At 46.9% G+C, this 22650-nt stretch overlaps 1 long non-coding RNA gene across 1 annotated transcript; it reads right to left on the bottom strand.

Moving 5' to 3' along the window:
- Positions 1 to 279: 279 nt before the first annotated feature.
- LOC144336205 (uncharacterized) lies at positions 280 to 8756 on the bottom strand. Its single transcript, XR_013407794.1, has 3 exons — positions 8430 to 8756; positions 1043 to 1096; positions 280 to 411 (listed from the first exon to the last, which is right to left on the bottom strand). It is a non-coding gene; the product is annotated as an uncharacterized LOC144336205 (long non-coding RNA).
- Between the last annotated feature and the right edge of the window lie 13894 nt (positions 8757 to 22650).

The following is a 22650-nucleotide window of genomic DNA, read 5'->3' as shown; positions in this document are numbered from 1 at the left end:
GAAGAAAACTGGGACAAACAGCTATTTTTAAAATGTGGGGGTAAGGGATACCGTGATTTGGATGATATTTTATCTGCTGAGTTACCGAGCAGCTGCAGCCTGCACCAGGAGCTCAGGAGCAGGAAGAAGTGGTTCAAGGAGGCCCTAAAGGAGGGATGAGCCTCCTTCCCGGGCTGCACAGAGCCCGTCGTCGGCCGGGAAGCTGGGTGAGCAAATGGATGCCCGGCTCAGATGGGCTGACTTGGGAAAGAACAGCCCGCAGCTCTGGCGGTTAGTAAGCCCCCTGCCAGCAGAGTTCCCAGGGAACTCCAAGCGAATCCTTAAGGAAGTTAGTCTAAGAAATTGTTTACTTACGGGTGGTTAGATTCTTCAGGGCAGCCAGCCTTGAGCCATCTGGGTTTCACTGAGTACCTGAAATTGGACCTTAATGGAATAAACCGTGCAATGTAAACAAACTAGAAGAGAAGTATTTGTGACTAAGACGAGCCCCTCACGTTTTAAGAGGGGCTGGTTCTGTGTGTGTTCTGGTCTGGACTGAATTTTCTTTCAAAGAATTCAATTTGCTTTCCCGAGCAGGTGAGGAGAAGGAATGTGAAGTAGAATGATCAAATTTCATCCAAAACGTACAGAAGTTATGGAATCGGCCATTACATTAATCCTCATCTTCAGACAAATTTTTCTTGAAGTCAGCAGGTGGCAAGAGAGTGGGCCAAAGGTGACAACTGACGAAACCTGCAATTTCCTTCTCCAAAGCCTACTGCAAAATCCACTATCCTTGCCTCAACCATGCGGGGAAAATTGCCCTTTTGTGTTACGAATAATAGGCCCTAGTAATTAATTCTTGTTAAAATCCTCCATCCAGTTGTCTGTGGTTAAATTTTCCTTAATTTGCGGGAAAGTTCTGCAGCTGCTCTAAGGGTGGGCAGGAGGCGGTGGACAGCCGGTGGGACTGTGGCAATATTTCCGGGCAGGGAGGCGGCCTGTGGGCAGCAAGATTTCGGGGCCAGAGCAACTGCCTTCAAGGCCTGGTTTTGTTGCTTACCAGTCATGTGGCTCAGACAAGATGCTCCCGTTGTCCAAGTCTCCGTTTCTTCATCTGTAATTTAAACATACTCTGAATTACCTAAATAGCCAGCCCTTCCTACTTTGAGGGGGTCATTGGAAGGACCAAAATGAAGGCAATGAGGATCCTTGATATTCTTACATCCCTAAGATTAGAGGATTCCTGATACTTCTTTCAGGTCTAAAATTCCGATTCTAACATATATTAAAGTACCTTGTAAGCTGTTCACTGTTACATAAACACAAAGTATTGTTAGTAACATTCTCCAGTAGCCCAAGGGCCTGAATTCAGGGGATAAAATGGAACCAGACACCCCCCAGTTCTCACCCCGCCCCCACCACTGGGTCCCCGGGGGTCCTGCCAAAGAGATTCCTGGAGGGCCGGGAATTGGAATAACAGGGAACAAAACACATATCCTCAGCAAAGATGTTGGTTTCCTTGGACTGGGTAAAAAGGGCTTCCCAGGAAAGCGCTTACCCTTCAGTAATTCCTCATTTGCACTGTCCAGACCTCAAACCCTTTCCTCCTCAAAGCTACTCATAGAAAACTGCTTCTGAAAATAGACTTCGTAGGGCTTAAATCAGTCCACATACAAACAGCAGCTTTATGTCCCAAAAAATTGACCTTTTCCGCAGACCTTGTAACACATTTGACCAATTACAATGATCATTTTGCAACATCTGTGGCAAAGACCATTTATTTTTAAACATTCGGTAGGCATTTGAAGAGCTCTTAAAAAGCAACCTAGAGAATTTGTAAAATACTATGTTTCTCTTCATAAAGTTCTACATAGTACAGAGACAAATATTGGCCCTGATAAAAATCGGAGTGGGAATATTGGAGACCCTCTTAAGATTCCGAGCTTCTCAGATACTCCCAGCACCGTACCGCTAACAACAAAGAACAACAGAGGGGCGGCCCCAGGACTCTGGGGCCAGTACTGGAAGTGGGCTGATGGGAGGCAAACCGTGCCACTGCAGTCAGTGCTTAACTGTAACACTCCAAAGACAGTACTATTCAGAGAGCTTGTTTTCTATCTTGTACACCAACTCAAAATTGGGACGGCTTAAATTAAGATTTGCCCTAATCTATTCTAGTAGTATGACCCTCAACAGCCAACTTTCCATATATTCACAAGTATAAATAGGATAAAGGTGACATTAGAACACACATGTAATTTTTATCTAAGTATGAAATAATACATGGGTAATGAAGTGGTAACACTCACTGTGGGATTACTTGATCCAAAACCATACTTTCAGACTGCATCATTTTCTTACCAGTTACAAATATATTATTTTACAAATGATCGACTTTCTCCGATTCTGACATTGGTTTTACAATAGAGAAGAGTTTTGCAGGGTGCAATAGTGAGCTCCCTCACTTCCCTCCCTCCTACTCCGTCCCTTCCCGCTTCCTTCCTCCCCCATCCCTCCATCCTCTCCTCACGTCCTCTCTTACATCTCTCCTTCCTTCTATTGCTTTTCACTCCTTTCTCTCCCCTCCTCCTTTTTCCATCTTCCCCCCCTTTTCCTGTGCTCTCCTCCATCACCCTCATGAATATTTGCTGAGTGTCTATTCTGTGCCAGAGCTGTGCTACCTTTTGGTAATGAGACCCCGGAGGCACAGGGGAAGCCCCAGCAGACTGTCAAGGTGACCACCTGCAATGACTTCAAGAAGGACACGTGTGCGGAGCCTCAAGAGGAGACAGCCCAGACAGTGACCAGCAGCGGGGGCTTCCTGAGGAGATGACAACCTGGAGACCCTGGAGGTCCGCCCACCCTCTCTATTTTACCCAGGCTACTCCTAACTCCGCAGTCCTTAGACCGGGACCAGGCCTCCTGCCCCCAGCCCAAGGGGGCTTCCTACTACAAGTCCATTTTTCTGCTCCCCACTGTACCCGCAGCCAGCTCCGCCTGCCCATGTATGGATGAGGCCTGAACACCTCCAGATTTGTCTTTCTATCTGGTTAAGGTTTTCTGAAAGATCCTTCCTGTGAAATTCTGTCCTTCCACGTGTCTGTCCTCACCTCCCTGTGAGCCACATGGTGAGATCTGGTCTGTGTCCCTTGTTAAATAAACGGATCCTTCCCCTGTATAAAAGATAAAAGGCTGGGCATGGTGGCTCACACCTGTAATCCCAACACTTTGGGAAGCTGAGGTGGGTGGATCACCTCAGGTTGGGTGTTCAAGACCAGCCTGGCCAACATGGTGAAACCCTGTCTCCACTGAAAATACAAAAATTAGCCGGTCATGGTGGTGGGCGCCTGTAATCCCAGCTACTCGCTACTGAGGAGGCTGAACCAGGAGAATGGCTCGAACCTGAGAGGCAGAAGCTGCAGTGAGCCGACATTGAGCCACTGCACCCCAGCCTGGGTGACAGAGCAAGACTCCGTCTCAAAAAAAAAAAAAAAAAAAAGGATAAACAACATCCCTCCTCCTATAGAATTTTTTGAAAGCCATATTTACATATTTAATTAAGGAGTTTCCATGCTAAAGAAAAAGGCAAGCAGCATCTTTGACTCCATGACAGGGCTTACCTAGGCAAGCTGTTTGGAAAACGACACTTTTCAGCAACTGAGTTTCTCAGGGGCCCTGTGTCCACTGCAGTCAGGACGGACCTACTTTCAGGAGGCCCATCCGCCCTCAGTCACGGCCATCTGTGTGGAAAATGCATCCCATGCGGCCACCCAGCAGGCCCTAACGTGGTGCAGCCGTGAGAGAAGTCCCAGCAGAGGAAAGCAGAGGAGCCAGCAGGGAGAGGCCGCCCAGTGTGGCAACACCACGGTGGAGGTGGGATTACAGCGAGGGCACATCAGAAGCCAGGCACAAGGCCACGCCCTGTCCATGAGCTGCATCAGTGAGCTGCCAGAGTCCCAGGGAGCCGCTTCGAGGACTTTGTAAGTCAGATGGAATTTATTCTTACAATGCAGCCACCTCTAACAGGCTTGCTTCCTTTCCCGTGAGCCCTGTGAGCTGCCCTCCCCACCAAAGCAGCACAGAGAGGGCACGTGCACATGCGGCCACACTCTTGCCAGGCATCCCGCACTTCATCTGGGCCTCAGCCTTGAGCTAAAATTGTTTATTTTTCCCGGTAAATGCATTACCCTCAGGTGAAAAAATATAAGGGAAACAACGTTCAAAAGTCTTGAATCCTGAGGCCTCGCTCCTGTATCAGTGGATAACTTAGCTAATGCTGGCAAGAAGATGGGGGGAAAGGGGCATGGAATACCTTCAAATCTGGGTCCTACAACCAGAAAAGATGAAAATTTTCTCCGAGCTGTTAAAGAGAGTGAAACAGAACATCTGAATTGCAAAATGCTTGAAGATCAGCATGCTGTTACCCACGGGAAGCAACTGTTTATTTTTATCCCTCAGTAGAAAAGGTGACACTGTAGTCACCAAACACTTGGGAAAGCATTATAGACTCTGTCATCATTAACATTACTTTTACAGGCATCATCCTGAAAGTGACTAATGGATAAAACAAAAGACAAAAAAGTATACCATTGTATATCTTTGACTCTTTTTTTTATAACAATGACAATAATAGCTAACTTTTATGGAACACTAGATTATAGGCCTAGCATTTGGCCTAGCATTTTATTACATGATTATCTCCTTTCATTTCTAGAAATAATGAGCATTAAGGAGAATTTCTTTAGTGACTATGAATCAGATCTACTAAATTGTAGGTTCCTTAAGGGCAAGCACCAAGCTTCATTCATCCTAGCTCAGTGCTAGGAGCAGAGTGAGCTTTCAAAGAATGTTTTTAAAATCATTTTTATAAAACCTCATGAAGGATTTGCTAGTTATAAGCTGGTTGAAGTATTCACCTACGTCGTTTGAGACAATGCCTTTAAATAATGTTTGTGGAACTTGTTTAACGCATTTTTAAAGAATGCATAGTTAGTGCATCATTCCCTTTTACAAGGTACTGAGCACTGCTGCAAAAGAAAAAAATATTTCATGGCAATTCATTAAGCAGAACATTGTCCACACCTAGCATTTCAATGTCTCAAAGTGAGTATTCTCTACAAATAGAAGACAGCATCTCAAATACCAAATGCTAAAATTTTCCATCAGTTTTGTTTGTTAGACAATTACAGTACCATAAAAAGGACCTCTTCAGCCTATATCTTATCCATGATAAATCCTCTGAAACCATTCACTCAACCTGACAAGTACAGCAATTAGAACTAATTACAGAAAGATTGGCCTAAATTAGGGCAAAGATTGAACTATACAATATGTCGGTTAAAAAAAGTATACACAGGCCAGGCACAGTGGCTCATGCCTGTAACCCCAGCACTCTGGGAGGCCGAGGAGGGCGGATCATGAGTTCAGAAGATCAAGACCATCCTGGTTAACACAGTGAAACCCCGTCTCTACTAAAAAATACAAAAAATTAGCCGGGCATAGTAGCAGGCGCCTGTAGTCCCAGCTACTCGGGAGGCTGAGGCAGGAGAATGGCGTGAACCCGGGAGGCGGAGGTTGCAGTGAGCCGAGATCGCGCCACTGTACTCCAGCCTGGGCGACAGAGTGAGACTCCGTCTCAAAAACAAAAAAAAAGGAAAAGTGTATACAATTTGAATGTTGATAAGACATCTACAAATATTGCTAGTGCAGTTGCAATCCAAAAATAACATGTGTAAATTCTTATTGGTAGTTTAGAACATATTTTCCCATGACAGTGAAGTTATAAGTGACAATTACTGTGTGATGATATGGAAAGATTTTTGTCCAAATCCTAGTCCTTGATTAGACACTCATCTGGATCAGCCACAGGTTCTCCCTCTCTGGGGTGGAGGGCAAGGAAGATAGCAAGGACAGATGCGCCCTGTCTGTTACACACATGTCCAGCCCCTGAGCTGGCTGATTTAGATGGGGACAATATGTGGGCCACAGGGGCTCTACCTAATGAGCCGGAGCCTGGACTGGGAACTGATTTACTTCTGTCTGTTTCCTCTCACCCCACGCACTGGTCCTGGTCTTTGGTGGAGCAGGGAGTGTGGATGGTGCTTGTATTTGTCTGCTCAGGCCATCGTGACAACGTCCCATGGCCTGGGGTGCTTAAACAGACATGTATAGTCCCACAGTTCTGTAGTCAAGAAGTCTAAGATCAAGGTGTCAGGAGATGTGAGTTCTCCTGGGGCCTCCCTCATCCTTTTTGCTGGGTCTCCACATGGCCTTTCCTCTGTGTGAGCATGCCTGGTATCTCTGTGTCCAAATGTCCTTTTCTTATGAAGACTCCAGTCAGATTGGAATAGGACCCAACATACTGCCCCAATTTTAACCTAATTGTCTCATTAAAGGTCCTATCTCCAAATAAGGCCACATTTTAAGGTACTGGGGATTGGGACCGTAGCATACGAATTCGGATGGGGGACGTGAGGGATGCAATTCAGCCCCTAACAGAGCTCATTTCTCTTCAGAAAAGAGGCGCAAAGGGAAGATACACACTTATTTGTCCCTCAGATCTAGAGCAGAGCTGGAGGGAGCTCCTCACATCGAAGGCAGCCCAGGCCCACACACTCACACTAACTCATCCTTTCACACTATGTGGGAAATAATATATCTACATGATATACTTTGGATGCTTGTCCCCTCCAAATCTCATGTTGTAACGTGATCCCAGCATTGGAGGTGGGCCCTGCTGGAAGGTGTTGGGGGCACAGGGGTGGGTACCTCATGAGTGGCTTGGTGCCCTCCCCACATGAATGAGTGAGTTCTCACTCTATTCACTCCCACAAGCGTTGATGGTTTAAAAGAGCCTGAGAGCTCTCTTGCTCCCCCTCTCACCGTGTGACACAACACACCTTGCTCCTCCTTTACCTTCTACCATGAGTGAAAGCTTCCTAAGGCCTCCCCAGAAGCAGATGCTGGTGCCATGCTTGCACAGCCTGCAGACCGTGAGACAAATAAACCTTTTTCCTTTATAAATTACCCAGCCTCAGGTATTTCCTTTATAGCAATGCAGAATGGACTAATGCACGATAAAAGGACCAAGAGCTAAAAAAACACAATCCCTCCCTCCCACCCCCGACTCCCTGAAAGAGGGTGATGTCAACAAGCATAGCCCTGAGGACCCAAGAGCCCCTAACCACTTGCCTTTCCCCACCAGCACCCCAGCCAGGAGACTCCTTGGTCTTGACACAGGACAGTCTGGAGAGGGATAGGGTAGAGGGTTGCCAGGTAGGGGAAGGACACTGGGGGCTGGAGCTCCCTCAAGAGGCTGCAGTGAATGACTGAGAGTCATTTTCTTAGGCTATACACCAAAAGAGTATTGAATCCATAAAGTAGGTAGATTGTTTTATGAAGAATTCTGGTTCCCAAGAACATGGAATCACCATTAGAAAGTGAGAGCAAGAAGAGAAAGAGTGTCTCCTCCTTCCATGCACTGCTCAGGGTGGACCCTGTGTGAGCTTTGGAAAGGAGGTGATTTGATTTCGCCAGTCTTCTGTGCCCTTTACCAAAAAGCCCTCTCTCCTGGTGTTGCTCATTTTTGTTGAGACCCTCAAATGTCCCCACTTCCAAAATGAGTATGTCTGCTGTCCTCCCAGAATCCCCCACGCCGCCCTGTCTGCTGTCCTCCCAGAATCCGCCAGGCCGCCCTGTCTGCTGTCCTCCCAGAATCCGCCAGGCCGCCCTGTCTGTCCTCCCAGAATCCCCCACGCTGCCACGCTGCAACGCCGCCCTGTCTGCTGTCCTTCCAGAATCCCCCACAAGACCACGCCGCCCTGTCTGCTGTCCTCCCAGAATCCCCCAGGCGGCCACGCCGCCCTGTCTGCTGTCCTCCCAGAATCCCCCACGCCGCCCTGTCTGCTGTCCTCCCAGAATCCCCCACGCCGCCACGCCGCCCTGTCTGCTGTCCTCCCAGAATCCCCCACGCCTCCACGCCGCCCTCTCTGCTGTCCTCCCAGAATCCCCCACGCCGCCACGCCGCCCTGTCTGCTGTCCTCCCAGAATCCCCCACGCCTCCACGCCGCCCTGTCTGCTGTCCTCCCACAATCCCCCACGCCGCCCTGTCTGCTGTCCTCCCACAATCCCCCATGCCGCCACGCCGCCCTGTCTGCTGTCCTCCCAGAATCCCCCACGCCGCCACACCGCCCTGTCTGCTGTCCTCCCAGAATCCCCCACGCCGCCCTGTCTGCTGTCCTCCCAGAATCCCCCGCGCCGCCACGCCACCCTGTTACAGTCCCCACGCCTCCATGCAGTCCTGTTATAGGGAAAGGAGTCTGATTGAAGCAAGCCCACCTCGTGATATGCCTGCAAAGTACTCAGAAGTATTTCCATTGTCAAGGATATCCGAAAATGCACATGAATCTACACAGGAGGAAATGAAGAAGGAACCACGAAATACTCACCTGTGCATTCCTGGAATCAAACAGGCCTGGAATGCAATGAACACCTGTTGGTCTGAACTGAGCAAGGTCCACAGAGCGCATTCCTGCAGGATGTTCCCCCAAGCACTCCCTGCCTTGGGCAGCCTTCTCCTTTCTCCCTGGCTGAAGGTAAAGATTATCACAAAGCTCCAAGCAACCCTTCCAGTGGCAGCAGGTGGAGACAGAAGTAGAGGCAGGAATGGAGGTATTCCATGTAAACCACGAATTAGCACATTTGACTTCTGTTCAAGCACCAAGCAGGTCCTAGGAGCCTTATGAATGCCAGCCCATTTAATCTTCATGAGAATCCTGCAAAGTAAGAAGCGGAAGCACATAGAGTTTCAATCAGTTTTCCAAAGACAGAGGTATGATTCCAACCCAGGCCACGTGTTCTTGCCTCTTAGCCCCACATCTCTATGCCTTCAGTTTACAATCAAGGTTGAAAGTTTACAACCAACTCTACAGGTACAAATACAACTGTATCTCTATCAGTTTCATAAGACCAAAGTAAGCAATAGTGATGAATTGATCAATAAATGATTACTGAAAAGTTGCCACAAGGAAGACAATTGTCCCTGCACAGCACGTAGTCGAAGTCTCCTCGGGGGTTTCTCAGCCTCTAGGTACAAACGGAATCAAAATCACTGCTCTTGTGGAAACCACTGCTAGTCCATGTGGCACCCATGTGCATTTAGAATAAGCCAACCCCTTTAATGACTGCAGCGGTGCCCAGCTGAAGCTTCACAAGCAGATAGCAGGGTGGATTTTGAGCCCATCGCCCCACAGCCAGACACCTTGTGCTCTTCACAGCGAAACAATCATGTCCCACAGCCTGCTTCCACCCACTCTGGACCCACGAAGCCTCACTTTTTTCTTCCTGTGAGGTTGGGGGGTGTTTCCGTGAAATGTCCGTGAACAGTCTGTTCCGTGAACAGGGTGTTCCGTGAACAGTCTTCACTACCTGGTATTCTCCACATTCTTCTTAGACGCGCTTTGTTCATGAATGCTGTCCCAGGACTTCTCGAGGGCCTTCATGGCCTGGATCAGCATGACAGTTGAGAAGGGTGTCACTTGGGTGGAGTGTCCTGGGACTCTCAAAGCTGCATTTCCTTGAGGTGATGCTCAGACCTCTATATTCCTCAAGTGTTCTTCCTTCTTTCCTTTTCTACCTCTCCTTCCCAATGAGTGCATAATCATTGAGTACCTACTGTGTACATTGCATTCACTAAAACTGTACTGTGCCCCATGTGGAAACGAGAATGGTCCTTTCCCTCACCTTGGGTCATGTTTGGCTACCCCAGAGGACTTCTTGTGCCTTCAAGACTCTCAGACTCTTGGCTCCTTCAGTTGTGCCTGAAGCCTCACTCTCCAGTGAGAGGCTCAGACTCACACTCCTGGTGCAGGGCCAGGGGACCTGTCTCCAGGACAAACATCACTGGCTGAGCTCACCACTTCATGCTCCTGCAGTCCTCTTTTCCTAAATAAAGACCATGCAAATCTACAATGACTCTGAGCTTGCCGCAGTGAGTTCATCAGACGCCCAGACACATCTGTAACTCCAGCTTCTGCTCAATCTGGAGCCTCCACTACATATGAAATGTTACATAATGAGATAAACAATAAATACTAGGTCTTCACGCCAGTGGAGAAGACGTCCCAGGCAGCACAGAGTGGAGATGAATTTCAAGGTTGAATGGTATCTTTGTGCCCAGGTTCCTGGGCTGTTCATTTTCTCCATGAGGTGCAAGAGATAACAGGAACAAAAAGACCAGCCCACAACCCTAGAGACTGGCTTTGGACAACAGAAGAATCTTCCCACTGTTGCATTTCTGGTTATAAAGGCTGGTTAGGGAAGAAAATATCTGAGAATATGATTCCATCAGGAGGAATTGCGATTCCAAAACTTCCACGTCTACTTTATCTTGCAAAGGAGTGGAAAACCAACGTGACGGTCTAAAGGAGGCTCAAACAGAGATTCAGTAAGAACCATGGTCCTCCACCACCTCAGACCTTCAGAACACGCTGTGCAGGGTGGTACTGCGGGTGGCCATTCAGGGGACAAGGAAGTAGATAGCTAACCAGCAGGGAACAAAGCAGAGCTCAAAAAAGAATGGAATGCCCAGGACTCAGGAGCTGGTTAGGAAAGAGACCAGAAGGACAGAGCCCCAGGGACTATTGAGGGGACTGGGGAGTGGTGATTGCTTTGTCATACTCAGATAAAGGGCCTCTCTCATCAGAGCAAACAGGGAAGGGAACCTAACCCACCAACCCAGAGGCAGCGCAGGAGGGGAGTCACAGGGTGCTGCGCTTCAGGGTTGGCTGTGTGATGAATTAGCCGCAGAGTCATTGGCAAAATGCCCTCTTGAAGCCTCAGTCTTCTCAGCTATAACATGGGGATTCTTGCTTGAGCCTGGGAGGTGGCGGTTGTGGTGAGTCGAGATTGTGCCACCGCACTCCAGTCTGGGTGAGAGAGTGAGACCCTTGTCTCAAGAAAATAAAATAAAATGGGGATTCTGCTCATTGTGATGAAGATGAATGAGAGTGACATAGGCAAAGCTCTTAGTACAACCTGTGGTCCATGCTAGCCATTGTTGCCACCAGTGATTATTTACGCTTACCTTCTTACCGGATGGAAGGTGTTTTAAAATTTTTTTCAGCATTTGGTTCAGTGTTCCAACAGTTCATCATTTATTTGTTTAAAAATGAGTTATAGTAATCAAATAGTCACCAAAAGAGTGCAAAGGCATCCTGCCCAGTTTTACAGCTTATTCTAGACCTTAGGGGTTCTCAAAGCCGAGAACCTTCCCAGACACCTTCCCAGAAGGAGACCTCACAGCTCCCTGTTCTCGGGGAGTTCAGGCTGCTGGATTAGGAAAACTATCCTTCCACACTTGCTCTGACAGCAGCGTCTCCTTCCATCGCTGAGCCCACAAGTCCCCGACACTTGTCCGTCTCCACTGCAGCTGGGCAAGGGCCTGTGACCAGCCTGGTTTGGGAAAAAAACACCTTCCAAGGAAAACTTCTGGGAGAGATTTTTCTCTCTGAATAAAAAATGAGAGACACACAAGGAGGGTGCTCTGTGCCAGCCTTCCTTCCTGCCTTTCAACATTGTCCTGTGAGGGAATGTTCGAAACTACCCCTAGGATCATAAGGACAGCCACCTAGACATTGTCGAACAACAGAACAAACCCTAGAAAATGCTCCTCTGTGGACTTCTCCTTAAGGTGTCAGTCACTTCAGTTGGATACGCTCTTACCTGCAGCCTCAGACATGCTCTCACTGTTTACGCGTCAGATACTCGTTTCTTGAGACTGTCTTTGCTGCTAAAAACATGGCACGGCTTTGCTGTTTTCTGGCTATGTGACCTTAGAAAATCTACTGAATCACTCTGATCCCTAGTTTCTTCTTCTGTTAAATGAGGATCATAATAGGATTACCTGGAAGGATTGCAAAAATAGAAATGCAAGCATGTAGACATCTGCAAGCACACGCTCCCCAGCTGAGACATCTGTAGTTTGTAAGCCATTTGCACTTGACTCGTGAGTGCTTCCAAGTGTTTGCACTGGAAACATCCTCTCTGAAGTCTTGTTTACATTGGTATTTTGCTTAACAAACCCTTTCATCACAGACTATGCAAATGGATGGTGTGTATTCCAGGCCAGCGGAAAGGCCCTGCAGCAGAGCTGGGGAGACATCTTGTGCTTTGATTTTAAACACAATATGTAAAATCTCCCAGAGCAGTTGCAGAGACAGAGCTGGAAGACCACGCTGATCAGCCACCTAACAGGCAGTGGCAGCTAGACAGCCCCAGACTGGGCTCCGTGTCCTTCTGACCTAAGCTGCAGAGGACTGATGAAGTCAGCTTCCTTTGCAGTTCCTGGGGTTCTGAGCAGCGACTTTTCCCTTTTCTCAGATAACTACAGAATGTCCACATAGATGGACCAGTCACTAACTAAACTATAAACTGGATGGCTTTGATCTTCACTTCTGTATTATCCCATTAATATTCACTAAACTCTAACAAGTAGCCTTGGGTTACACAATCTTATTGTCCTCTAAAACACAACAAAAAGCATACTTTAAAAGAACTCAAAATACTTTGAAATCATCTTTAAACAAATCCATAAGATTTCCCTAGAAAGTTAATAAGCACTTAAGGTAAGGAATGCATTAAAAGGAACAACGAATACATTTTAACTTAAATAAACAACCCAGCATTGGAGTCAAGACCAGGGCCTGGGAATCTCCACCCAACAGGAAAAGCTCAGATCTCCCCTTCACCCAGAGGAGGCTCCAGAAACAGGCCTTTCAAACAGAGAGAGAGAAATTCTGGTTTTCCTCTTCCTCCTTCATTTTCACTGCCTGAGGCTTCCTCTCCAGGGCTGCTGAGATGAGGTAAGGACAACTGACCTGAGTCAGTCCCAGCTGGAGAACCAAGGTAACCCCCTAGAGAGGACTCCCCTTGAGTACTGGACCGTGCCCCCCAACCTCAGGCTGCGTTCAGTCTCCTTCCTTCCTTCACGAGTCACATCTGGATAGACAAGATGGTCAGTGGTTGTTATTTTGCATAAGTTCACCCACAACAGCTATTGCACATATTCTCCATGCCAGGCACTGCTCTGAGTTTCTGCCCACATTATCACCTTTGGTCCTTACAGAATGTCTGACTGGGTGGGGATGCTTGTTGCTATTTTACACATGAAAAACGAAGACTTGTGGAGGATAAAGAACCTGCTAAAGTCACACAATTCAGTCCAGTGCTGCTCCCATCCCGGTTTCGTTACAAGGAGTCCCCGCTTGGAAAGCAATGCTCTCCTTCTCTCTTAAGAACCCCCATCTACCTTCGTGGCCAGTCCTGCCCCCACTTGGGAAGAAGCTCAACATCTTTCTGAGATCCTTATCATGTGAAAAGCATCCGCATGGTGCTGGCTCAATGGAGGCTGAGGCTCGTTTTCACCTGCATGAGAGGATAGCTGCCCCCAAAGGACCAGAGGACCCAGATGATGCCTGCTGCACATGGTGCCCGGGCCACAGGCACGTGGAGCAGCTCTGGGTTTCTACTTCACTCCCAGCAAACACGGGCAAAAGCCCTATCGCAGTGTATCTTCTTCTTCCCCTGCCTCCCATATGCTCAGCACACCCACTTTTTGTCATGTTTTAGAGGAAAATAAGATTGTATAACCCAAGGCTACTCGTTCAAGTCTGACTTCCAGAGCTCTTCCAAGTCACCCTTGGTGAAGGGGAGTGACAAGATACCACGTGAATAATGTTACTTAAAGTCCTAAAGGGAAGAGGGGATTCTCCACAGTCTTCTCTTAGTGAGTTATCAAGTTCATCACCAGCCACACTGCTCTTCTGGAAAATCAGCAAAATTGCTGTAAATGTACTTTAAAATACTCAAAACATCTTTCTAAGCAATAAAATATCACTAAGAAAATAAGTGTCTGTGCTGTTATTGACAAGTAAATCAACAGGCAATTTGATAGAAATAATTAAGATTTATACATAGGTAGTAACTTGACCTCACATTTGGGTATTGCTTTTTTCCTACTTCCTTTTCATCGCAGATATTAGGATTATAGATTTAATTTATTATACATAAAATAAGCCTTCCAAGAGGAAATGTTCATTGAGGATTTAAATGCCCTTCTATGCTTTCCTACTGTTCACCTGCTTGATCTGAGGCCATGCCTTTCTGTTTCAGAAAGGAGGAATTTAAAAAACACCCTCTAAGATACTTAAGATCATTTGAACTGTATTAGTTCTAGAAAGGGGACTTTTACTCTGTTTCCAATAACCGAGTGAGTGCAGAGAATGCGTCCGCTGAGTGAGATCACAGAGAAAGGAGAGACTGGGATCCTATTACAATCTTGGGTTGGCCTAGATTCATCTGTTCAATGCATATAATAGCTTTGGGACTTGGGACAAGTGAAGTATCTCAGGGGCTCATTTTTCCTTATTTTATACATTCGACAAATATTTATGGAGTGCCTAGTAAACAAAACAAAGAGGTCTTACCAGATGACCCTCAAAGTCTCTTCCAAACCTAAAGGTCTGTGAACCTCTTCTGTGAGTTAGTATAGTCTAGAGTCTATACTAATGCCACACAAGTATCACTTTAATCAATTGTTGTTCAGTTCTTTAGTACATAGTGAGCTGTGAGCGCTGACTACTGTGCTAAGTCGAGCAGGAGTTTTTTTTTGTTTTTTTTTTTTTTTTTTAAGATAAGAGCCTCAGTGTCTCTTACTATCCTGTTGGGAAAATAATGTATTCTTAAAAAACAAACAAAAAAAACCACAGTAATTTCCAGTGTTGTGAGAGTTCAATAAAGGGAGAGGGCAGCCGGACAGGGAGTAATAAGGAAAAATTCCCCAAAGGAAATGGCACAGAAGTCAAACCTTGATGGGTGAAAAGAATTGTGGAAGAGGAAGGGAAAGGCATCCCCGTCAGGGGCTGAAAGAGCACAGCCCTCAAGCTGAGCAGAAAGCAAGTCAGCCTGTGAAACAGAAGCCCTGCGGGAAGGAGGGAATGTATCGAAGGCAATTTGCAGTTGCAATGCAATTCTCCTGCTAACTGCCTGGAGTTAGGTCAAACGTCATAGCCCTGCACAAGACTGCCCTCACTTCAGATGCCAGCTGCAGGCTCTGGGGTACCCAGGCCACCTGCACGTCTGACCAACTAGCTACAAATTCAGGGCTTCCCTTGACCCTCTCAGGTTTCATAATTGACTAGAATGACTCAAATAATTCAAGAAAGTGCTGTTCTTACGACAACAGTCATTAGAAAGGATGCAACTCAGCAGCAGCCCAATGAAGAGACACACAGAGAGGTTTGCAAGTGTCACAAATCAGGATGCATTCCTCTCCTGGCACATCAATGTGAATCACCAACCAGGTAAGCTCACTTGAGCTTCAGGTGTCCAGAGTTTTTACTGGGGCCTCATTGAATGAAGGATTGATTGAAGCACTGGCCATGTGATTGAACTCAATCTCCAGCCTCTCTCCCTCCCCAGAGGTCTCCCTCCCCAGGGGTCACTGATATCACATGGCTCAAAACCACGGCCCTCTAATCACATTGTTGGTCTTTAGAGCATGCCAGTCCCCATCCTGAAATTGTCCAGCGATGCTCCACGAGTCACCTCATTGGCATAAACCCAAGCATGGTCTAAGGGTCCCACCACAAATAACAAGGACTCCCATGACTGAGGAAATTACAAAAGTTTAGAGGCTTCCTTCCAGAAACCAGGGAAATGACCAGTCAAATCCTTTCTTATACAACGATAGTCGATTGGAAGTTAGTAGTAGTTGGGGGCTCAAGAAACTAAGGATGCAGTAGAAACATTAAGAACCTCTTTAATCTAGAAAAAAAAGTGTATTTAAATACATAGAGTACTTTAGCCAAACATAAAAGAATTAAAATTGTCTAGGAATATTATATTGTGATCCATAAAAAATAATTACAATTAAAATTATGAGATTTTTTAAGGACTACATGAAAGAAACAAAAAGGCAAGACCTTAAAACATTGAATTTTTTAAAAGATAGGGATTTAGAAAAAGATGGGAACTGGAAGTAAAAGGTATAATAAATGAAAGGAACCCAAAATATGTGATAGCAATCTATTTTAAGCCACAGTTTCACAGCTTCAAAGGGGCAGTTGAGGCCCAGGGTCTGAGGGCAGGAAGCAGGAAGGATATGTGACCAGGATTTACAGTCTCCACAGGAAGACCCCACTCCTGTGTTCAGAGCTCCCTTCCAAACCTTTAATGATCAATTTTACTTTGGAAATTGTTATAAAAAATTGTCTCAAGAAATGGAGAATCCACTTTGTCTTCCAAGTGATGATCATCTTCCCTTCCACTTCTACAGACCCCAGCCACAGCGATGTGGCTATGAGAGGGGAGAGGGCAAGAAGGGGACAGGGCCCAGAATGTTTAGGAAGCACGGATCTGGGGACACTACATGAAGAAGAAGAAAACTAAACACAGGATGGCTTTGGTTTCTGGCTTAGCTGACTGTGTGGACAAATAATGATTCTATTAACCAAGATGAAAAATGTTAAGAGGAGGAGCAAATATCAAGGTCAACTTTAGAACAGGATTTTGAGACATCAACATGGAGATGGACAGGAAGCAAGTAGAAAGACAAATCTGGGGCCGGGGGTCCACACTGTCATCTGTTTTTAATTACTTACATGGAAACTCTTTAAATTTAAAACAGACCCTTTCAGCTGGAAGAAAGGTTGCTCTCCCAAGTTTAATTATTTGTATTTATATGTATTGTGTCTGTGTGAGGGGGGCATGGATGGATGGATGATTGGATGTTGGATAGATAGGTAGACAGATTAGTGTAGTAACTACCATCTTTGTCGTCAGAATTTTTATCAGCCAACTTAACACAAATTCTGGGTTTCTGTCTGTAGTAAAACATTTGTATTACTTCCAAATTTATCAAATAGCAAAGAAAACTGACAACCAGAAGGAAATTAATCTTTACGAAATTCCACTTCTGCCAGGCATTTATTCTTGAGCCATCTCATTTAATCTTCATGATGACCCTGAAAATCAGCCTATAAATCCTATTTTCTCATGTAAGGAAAATCAGCATCTGGAGGGTTCTGCTCCAAGTCCCACGACCAGTCAGTGTCAGAGCCAGCACTGAAATCCAGCAGGTGAGGGATGGCCAGGAAGGGGAGCGTCAGACAGGCAGGTAGTCCTTGCAGTCTTTCTAGTCCAGTGGGAGTGTTGAGATTGAGTTGAGTGATATGATACTTGAATGAGATAAAAAATAACTGAGAACAAAAGGAAGGGATGCCAAAGTGGACTTAGGAAGGCTGTCGAAAAAGCACTGAGGTGAGCCCAAAAGGAGACAAGGCTGCTTGCATGGGCAGCCATGGAGGAGGAAAGAGCAGACAGAGATCATTAGAATATAGAACAGAGGCCCTGTATCTCCCCACCTGTCTGTCCTCTCCAACACATGCTACTGGCTGCCAGTGGCTCCCGCCTCCAATGCATTGATTGCAGTCCATCCTACCACAGTTAGGCCTTGTTTAAAATTCTCCTGAAGGTCATCATCACCTTCATAGAAAGTCTGAGGCCTTAGCATAGCACCGAGGCCCATGGGACCTCTGATTCCCCTGGGCCACTCCATTTCCTGCTGCCAGTGCCAAGCACACTGCGCTCTCCTGGCTGGTCCCGACACGTCTGGCTTTCTTAGTTCTCCGTGTCTCCGCACATGTTCCCTTAGCCCCAAATGTCACCACCTGCTTTTCATGTCAGTGCCCTCTTCTCATTTAAATTTCAGCTCGAGAATGTGGCTTTCTATGAAAAGATCTCTGACGAGCCCAGCCCTCACACACACACACAGGCACATGCACACACACATGCATCTGTGCACATATGGACATGCCTCTGAGTCCACTTCTCTTGATAAACTCATTGCACGGAGTTTTTGTCATGCTGAGTTTTTGCAGTTGGACAGGAACTATAGTTTTTTCTGCTTGTGTCTAAAGTATGTAACATGCTATGTTTTCAATACATATTTGAGGAAGATGCCAGGGACAGAGGATGGAAATGGGGGAAGGAAAGAGAAAATGACTAGCAGAGAGAACAGCAGTCCTCTCCTGAATCCAGGTAGAGGCCTCACCTGGCCCCCATCCCCCCAGTGGCAAACATAATGTCCTCAATCACTAGATGCCAACTTAAAAATGTTTAAACTATTTTTCATGTATTGCTTTTTAGAATGTAACTGCAAACACTGTAAAATTGTATCATTATTTTCCATTGCAATATGAGTCAAGATATGAGTTAAAGGGTTTTTGCAGCCTCATCTAGGCATCTGACCTTCATGGTAACAAGTACTAAATCATGGTAAAAATCATAAATATATAATAATTACACAGATTTATAAAATAAATGAGTCCTGAGTTCCCTTTAGCAGACTTACAAATTTACTCCAAGCAGGTGAATTAGGAGCAGCACGGTTGCCGGCCTTGGAGAAGTCCCTCCATTTCCTGTGACTTTACTCATCCATCCACAGAGCAAAAGGAGTGAACACTCACCATTGGAAGGGCTTTGGAAAGCTGATTTGCTCACTGGATATTTCTGCTTCCATTTTTTATTTTTATTTTATTTCATTTTATTTATTTATTTATTGAGACAAGGTTTCACTCTGTTGCCCAGGCTGGAATATAGAGCCACGATTACAGCTTATTCCACCTCCTAGGCTCAAGTGAACTTCCCACCTCAGCCTCCTGAGTAGCTAGAACCACAGGCACACATCGCCACACCCAGCTAATTTTTGTATGTTTTGTAGAGACGGGATTTTGCATGTTGCCCAAGGTGGTCTCAGACTCCTGGACTTAAGTAATCTGTTCACCTCAGCCTCCCAAAGCACTGGGATTACAGACATACAAGCCACCGCACCCAGCCTGCTTCCATTTTTATAACTCCTCATCATGAAGCCATCTGACTCCTGTAGATCTTACTGTCCCCCGACAACAGTGAGAGCCTCCGGGTTCCTGGGTGCTAGCACATCACAGCCCACCGAAGGGCTGGCGAGAGGGTGGGCTCAGAGCAGGGGCCCTGGGACGTGCGACCCAGCTGGCTCAAAGTTATTCTGGGGCAGGAGGAATGGCTCCCCCCAAGACTGGAGTGTGGGGTGGGGCTGGTGGAAGGGCTCAGAGGTGCCTGGTCCTGGGAAGTCTCAGGCACACAGCAGGAGCCAGCAGAGCCTCTCTCTCCCGGCTGGGGCCTGGCTGGGCAGGGCTGTCCTGAGCTCTTCTTCCCAGTTACCTTGCGTCATTCTGCTCTCTCTCACCCTAATCCAGGGAAGGAAACAACAGTACCTCCCAGAGGAAATGAAATAAAAGGACTTTGTTGGAGGCTGAGGACAGAGGAAGCCACTCCAGGGATAAACAGGTCACGGAGAAAGGGATGGTAAAGAAGCGAGATCGCATGAGCACGAAGACTTTATTCTCACACCTCTGCTACCGTGATCTGGGCTCTAGAGGGGAACACACGAACGTTCCTAAGCCGTTTCTACCAAACACACTCACATGTGAAATGGTTCAAGTACGATGAAGTGTCATCCAAGTTCAGTGATAGCTGATGTATAACAACACTTTCAGCGTTTGCCGTTTGCCTGCTCTGACAAAAACTCTCATGATATTTGCTCGTGGATGAAAAACAAAGAAGGCTCCAAATTATTTATTTTCCTACCCCTTTGTCTGCCAGGCATTGGACTCAATATTACTCCACATATGTTGTTCTGGTACATCATTATTCCCTTTCTTTTGATGAGGAAATGGAAATTCAAAAGCACTAAGTAACTTTTCTCAAACAACACACCTTGTCAATAGCTGGGTGTGGATGCACACAAGGGCCTCTTTCTCCCCAGGGCTCCCAGATGGACATGCACCATGGCTCACAGCAGGGCCGGGCACACGCAGACCCGTACAACTTGGAGTGTCATGTGAGTAAACATTTATTACATGTTTATGCTTTAACTCTTTATGGCAAATGAGATTACTTTTCCATTTGCAGTATAAGTTTTCCTTTAAAAAGAAACCTTTATTTAAATTTTTTTATGTTTAAGAAAAACATCAAGAAGTTATACAAACGACTGACACTGGCCAGCCCTACACGACCTCACCTTCCCTGGCCCCAATATCAAGCACAGGCTTTGAGGTTTCAGCTGTAGTTTTCCATGGCTTCTGAGCATATACAGCACTGTGTACGATGGTGCTTGTCAGTAACCCCCATCACCCTGAATGACAACCTGTAGTTCCTACACACAAGGCAGGTATCTAGGCTACCTTGGAAATAGCTCCACACGCCCACTATGAATTATGCTTATTCGGGCCACTGAAGGCTGGGAAACCTCAGAGTTATCCAGAACCGATGCTTTACAATGCGAATAGAAAGCAAATGAGGCTGAGCCAGAAGCATCCGCACAGCCAGCACCTTTTCCACATGCAAGCGGCACTCAGAACCACACAGGCGGCAGTGGGGGGCCGGGGGGGTGGGTGGACTGGGCCCCAGAGGGACACCCAGTGGCTAATTGGGCAACTGGGTCCCTGAGTCCTGATCCTCTCAGTAACAGCCGAGTTAATAATCAGTGAGAATTCGCCGATGAGTCACCCAACAATTTCCATTTGTCGCTTACCATAAGGCCAGCATTACGCTTAGTGCTTAGGAAATCTGTAAAGAATAATCATGGTTCCTGATTTCAAGGGGCTTTCACCCAAGTGGAAGAATAAAAGTTAACTAACAAAGTGAGTAAGAGAAATGTGCTAGAAAAGTAAGAAGGAATAAGAGAAAGAACAGGAGGAGGAGGAGGAAAGGCCTGTGGAAGAACTGGCGGGGGAGGGGAGAGGTCACTTCCAGCTACAGCTCTCCAGGAAGGTCTGAGCTGAGTCTGAAAGAGGGCACAATTTACACAGGTGGAGGCAGACTGGAGGGTGAACTGCATCTGGGCTTGCTACAGGCTTGCAGCTGGAGTCTGGACCTACCTTAAAAGCCCCCAAACTAGGGGCATAAGAGTCCAAGAGAGCAGATACCTTAGTAAGTCATGCATTTTAAGTGTCTTAAGCAACCGAGCTTTCCTTGTACTCTCGGGAAAAATAACCCTTAAATCCTACTCATATATTGATATTTTTAGTCAGTGAAAATAACCACCTTTGGCTAAAAGTGACCCTGAGATTCAAGAACAGAAAAACATCTCCTGGTTTGCTATACAGTTCTTGTTTTGTCTTGTTTGTTTATTGAGATGGAGTCTCGCTCTGTTGCCCAGATTGGAGTACAGAGGCATGATTTCACCTCACTGCAACCTCCACTTCCCTGGTTCAAGCAATTCTCCTGCGTCAGCCTCCTGAGTAGCTGGGATTACAGGCATGCGCCACCACACCTGGCTAATTTTTTTGTATTTTTAGTAGAGAGGGGTTTCGCTATGTTGGCCAGGGTGGTCTCGAACTCCTGACCTCAAGAGATCTGCCCGCCTCGGCCTCCCAAAGTGCTGGGATTATAGGTGTGAGCCACTGCACCTGGCTCTGCTGTATGTATTTGTTAGCTAAAACCACCACACAGACTCACACACAAGAACCTCATAACTAAACTACTGAGAGCAAATCCCGCTCAGCAGTCAGTGACACGTTCTATCAAGATGTGTCAGCACGCAACAGTCGCCAAGTGGGATCCTCCTGAGTCTGCCAGGGCAGGCAGAGGAGTCCCAGAGCCAGGGCGGGCACTGCTTTGCAAAGTTCTGTTGGTAGCAATTCATGCAGAGGTGCCAGCATGAGAGCACAGAGAATGTGCATGGCATTATCATATTTTGAATCAAAATAAAATGTGTCCATCAAATGTCTCCCTCAGAAGCAAACACACTGATGCTAATGTACAATCCGATATTTCCTCAGAATCAATAATATCTCTGCTTCTAGGTCTTTGTCACTGTAAATCTTGACAATGTTTTGTCAAATGATCTTCAAAAGGCCACAGCCAAGACTGACCGCGGCCCGATGATTTGGAGGGACATGCCTCGGGCTGACCACTAGGTCTCATGGACTGGCGACGCCTGTGCCCACAGCAACTTAGTGACGAGAAACTGACTCGAGTTGATGAGATGGACACCTCCAGGGACTTATAAGAGCAGGAACGTAGGCGCACGTGGGGGAGTTCTGCTGAGGAGTCAAAAACACTGTATTCTCTGAGGACAGGGAAGATGGGAAGTGGGGGCCTTTGCTCTCCCTCAGGAGGCAGCACCTTATGATGCCACGGGCCCAAGAGCAGCCCTGGAGCGAGGAGGAAACCCACCACAGCTCACGTGCCACAGGAACATGACCTGGGGCAGCCACAGCAAAGCAGGTGACACGGCGACCTCCCTCCTAAAACCTCAGGTGAGGAAGCTTGGGGGTCCACGTGGTGGCAATGAAGCCTCCAGGGGTAGCGGGAAGGGAAGGGCTGGCTCTCCATGCTGCCCCACAGCCCAGTGCCCTCCAGACCCAAGACAAGCTCCCCTGTGTGCTTACCTTCCTGCACTCATTGCTCTCTGGCCCACCAGCCACCAGCGAGCTCCTGGGCTCCTGTCCTTCTTCACCCACATCAGGCAGGCACGTCTGAACTTCCTTTTCCATATCCCGCAACCCTCCGCCGCACTCTTCCTACCGCCGCCCTGCTTCAGACTCCCACCCTGTCCCCTAGAATCCC

The sequence above is a fragment of the Macaca mulatta genome, chromosome 17, assembly GCF_049350105.2.
Source record: "Macaca mulatta isolate MMU2019108-1 chromosome 17, T2T-MMU8v2.0, whole genome shotgun sequence".
Classification (NCBI taxonomy): domain Eukaryota; kingdom Metazoa; phylum Chordata; class Mammalia; order Primates; family Cercopithecidae; genus Macaca; species Macaca mulatta.
Note: the sequence above shows the minus strand (reverse complement) of the source record. Positions and strands in the feature narration are given on the sequence as shown.